At 41.4% G+C, this 3,827-nt stretch overlaps 1 pseudogene; it reads right to left on the reverse strand.

The window, feature by feature from the left end:
• Positions 1–2,539: 2,539 nt before the first annotated feature.
• Positions 2,540–2,711, reverse strand: LOC124778129 (annotated as a pseudogene).
• Between the last annotated feature and the right edge of the window lie 1,116 nt (positions 2,712–3,827).

A 3,827-nucleotide genomic window follows, 5' to 3' on the forward strand; every position in this document is an offset into this window, starting at 1 on the left:
CATCACCTGACTTAATTAGACTACATTCCATTATCCTTGTTTTACTTTTGTTGATGTTCATCTTATATCCTCCTTTCAAGACTCTGTCCATTCCGTTCAACTGCTCTTCCAAGTCCTTTGCCGTCTCTGACAGAATTACAATGCCATCGGCGAACCTCGAAGTTTTTATTTCTTCTCCATGAATTTTAATACCTACTCCGAATTTTTCTTTTGTTTCCTTTACTGCTTGCTCAATATACAGATTGAACAACATCGGGGAGAGGCTACAACCCTGTCTTACTCCCTTCCCAACCACTGCTTCTCTTTCATGTCACTCGACTCTTATAACTGCCATCTGGTTTCTGTACAAATTGTAAATAGCCATAAGCTCCATGTATTTTACCCCTGCCACCTTTAGAATTTGAAAGAGAGTATTCCAGTCAACATTGTCAAAAGCTTTCTCTAAGTCTACAAATGCTAGAAACGTAGGTTTACCTTTCCTTACTCTTTCTTCTAAGATAAGTCGTAAGGTCAGTACTGCCTCACGTGTTCCAGTGTTTCTACGGAATCCAAACTGATCTTCCCCGAGGTTGGCTTCTACTAGTTTTTCCATTCGTCTGTAAAGAATTCGCGTTAGTATTTTGCAGCTGTGACTTATTAAACTGATAGTTCGGTAATTTTCACATCTGCTTTCTTTGGGATTGGAATTATTATATTCTTCTTGAAGTCTGAGGGTATTTCGCCTGTTTCATACATCTTGCTCACCAGATGGTAGAGTTTTGTCAGAACTGGCTCTCCCAAGGCCGTCAGTAGTTCCAATGGAATGTTGTCTACTCCAAGGGCCTTGTTTCGACTCAGGTCTTTCAGTGCTCTGTCAAACTCTTCACGCAGTATCATATCTCCCATTTCATCTTCATCTACATCCTCTTCCATTTCCATAATATTGTCCTCAAGTACATCGCCCTTGTATAGACCCTCTGTATACTCCTTCCACCTTTCTGCTTTCCCTTCTTTGCTTAGAACTGGGTTTCCATCTGAGCTCTTGATATTCATACAAGTCGTTCTCATATCTCCAAAGGTCTCTTTAATTTTCCTGTAGGCAGTATCTATCTTACCTCTAGTGAGATAGGCCTCTACATCCTTACATTTGTCCTCTAGCCATCCCTGCTTAGCCATTTTGCACTTCCTGTCGGATTCATTTTTGAGACGTTTGTATTCCTTTTTGCCTGCTTCATTTACTGCATTTTTATATTTTCTCCTTTCATCAATTAAATTCAATATTTCTTCTGTTACACAAGGATTTCTATTAGCCCTCGTCTTTTTACCTACTTGATCCTCTGCTGCCTTCGCTACTTCATCCCTCAAAGCTACCCATTCTTCTTCTACTGTATTTCTTTCCCCCATTCCTGTCAATTGTTCTCTTATGCTCTCCCTGAAACTCTGTACAACCTCTGGTTCTTTCAGTTTATCCAGGTCCCATCTCCTTAAATTCCCACCTTTTTGCAGTTTCTTCAGTTTTAATCTACAGGTCATAACCAATAGATTGTGGTCAGAGTCCACATCTGCCCCTGGAAATGTCTTACAATTTAAAACCTGGTTCCTAAATCTCTGTCGTACCATTATATAATCTATCTGATACCTTTTAGTATCTCCAGGGTTCTTCCATGTATACAACCTTCTTTCATGATTCTTAAACCAAGTGTTAGCTATGATTATGTTGTGCTCTGTGCAAAATTCTACCAGGCGGCTTCCTCTTTCATTTCTTAGCCCCAATCCATATTCACCTACTATGTTTCCTTCTCTCCCTTTTCCTACACTCGAATTCCAGTCACTCATGACTATTAAATTTTCGTCTCCCTTCACAATCTGAATAATTTCTTTTATTTCATCATACATTTCTTCAATTTCTTCGTCATCTGCAGAGCTAGTTGGCATATAAACTTGTACTACTGTAGTAGGTGTGGGCTTCGTATCTATCTTGGCCACAGTAATGCGTTCACTATGCTGTTTGTAGTAGCTTACCTGCATTCCTACTTTCCTATTCATTATTAAACCTACTCCTGCATTACCCCTATTGTATTTTGTGTTTATAACCCTGTAGTCACCTGACCAGAAGTCTTGTTCCTCCTGCCACCGAACTTCACTAATTCCCACTATATCTAACTTCACCCAATCCATTTCCCTTTTTAAATTTTCTAACCTACCTGCCCGATTAAGGGATCTGACATTCCACGCTCCGATCCGTAGAACGCCAGTTTTCTTTCTCCTGATAACGACATCCTCTTGAGTAGTCCCCGCCCGGAGATCCGAATGGGGGACTATTTTACCTCGGGAACATTTTACCCAAGAGGACGCCATCATCATTTAATCATACAGTAAAGCTGCATGCCCTCGGGAAAAATTACGGCTGTAGTTTCCCCTTGCTTTCAGCCGTTCGCAGTACCAGCACAGCAAGGCCGTTTTGGTTATTGTTACAAGGCCAGATCAGTCAATCGTCCAGACTGTTGCCCTTGCAACTACTGAAAAGGCTGCTGCCCCTCTTCAGGAACCACACATGCTTGGGGTAACATGGGGTTTTACTAGAACAAAAAAAAAACCCATAATGCTAGACGCGTGAAAGATCTCTTGCGCGCGTCATTTGGTGATGATCGTGTGCTCAGCCGCCACTTTTTTTTTTTTAATTATATAACAGATACTACACTTTGATCTTAGCCAAAAGGCCGAGAAGCGATAAGGAAAAACCGCAGTGTCAGGGCCTAAATGCTTGCAGCGTGTGCGCTCCACATGTGGGAGTGACACACGGTGGTACGGGCCGATATGGCAACAGGCGACCGTCGAAAACATCGCAAAAGCAAGTGCCGGAAGGAACGACAATTCACGAGAGCACTCGCCACTTTCGTCATGCTTGGCCTCCCATGTCCCCAGACCTCAGTCCGTGCGATTATTGGCTTTGGGGTTACCCGAAATCGCAAGTGTATCGTGATCGACCGACATCTCTAGGGATGCTGAAAGACAACATCCGACGCCAATGCCTCACCATAACTCCGGACATGCTTTACAGTGCTGTTCACAACATTATTCCTCGACTACAGCTATTGTTGAGAAATGATGGTGGACATGTTGAGCATTTCCTGTAAAAAACATCATCTTTGCTTTGTCTTACTTTGTTAAGCTAATTATTGCTATTCTGATCAGATGAAGCGCCATCTGTCGGACATTTTTTGAACGTTCTTTTTTTTGGTTCTAATAAAACCTCCTGTCATTCCAAGCATGTGTGTCAATTTGTACCTCTCTAACTACATTATTCCGTGATTTATTCAATTTTCAAATTTATACTGACTTTTTGATCACTTGGTATATCTGAAAGATTTATACGTGCTATCTTTCTCTTTCTGTGTCGGATCTGATTTTTTATCTATGTACAGAGTGATTATAATTGATCTTTCGCTAGTTGAAAGGACCTCCATGAAAAACGAGTGATCATAGAAAATGAAACTTTTTGGAAACATTTGTAAAGCACATGCGGAAGGGAAATAAAGGAAAAACTACTGAAAGAAACAGATTTGAATTTCCACATAAGAAGGTAACATTTCTTAACTGCATACCGTGTTGACGTTCCAGGTTACAGACATTGCTCATAGTGGCAACCATCTGCATTCACGACAGCCTGGAACCGCACTAAATATTGCTGTACTAATCTCCGAAACATCGCTGGTGGTATGTTGGCTTCCTCTCTCGCTACGCTCATTTTCAACATCCAACGTGCGTTAGTGTCTCGTTGATAAGCGCTGTCCTTCAGGTAACTCCACAGCCAGAAATCAAAAGGGTTCAAATCTAGTGATACTGGT

The sequence above is a fragment of the Schistocerca piceifrons genome, chromosome 2 (genome assembly GCF_021461385.2).
Source record: "Schistocerca piceifrons isolate TAMUIC-IGC-003096 chromosome 2, iqSchPice1.1, whole genome shotgun sequence".
NCBI classification, from domain to species: Eukaryota; Metazoa; Arthropoda; class Insecta; order Orthoptera; family Acrididae; genus Schistocerca; species Schistocerca piceifrons.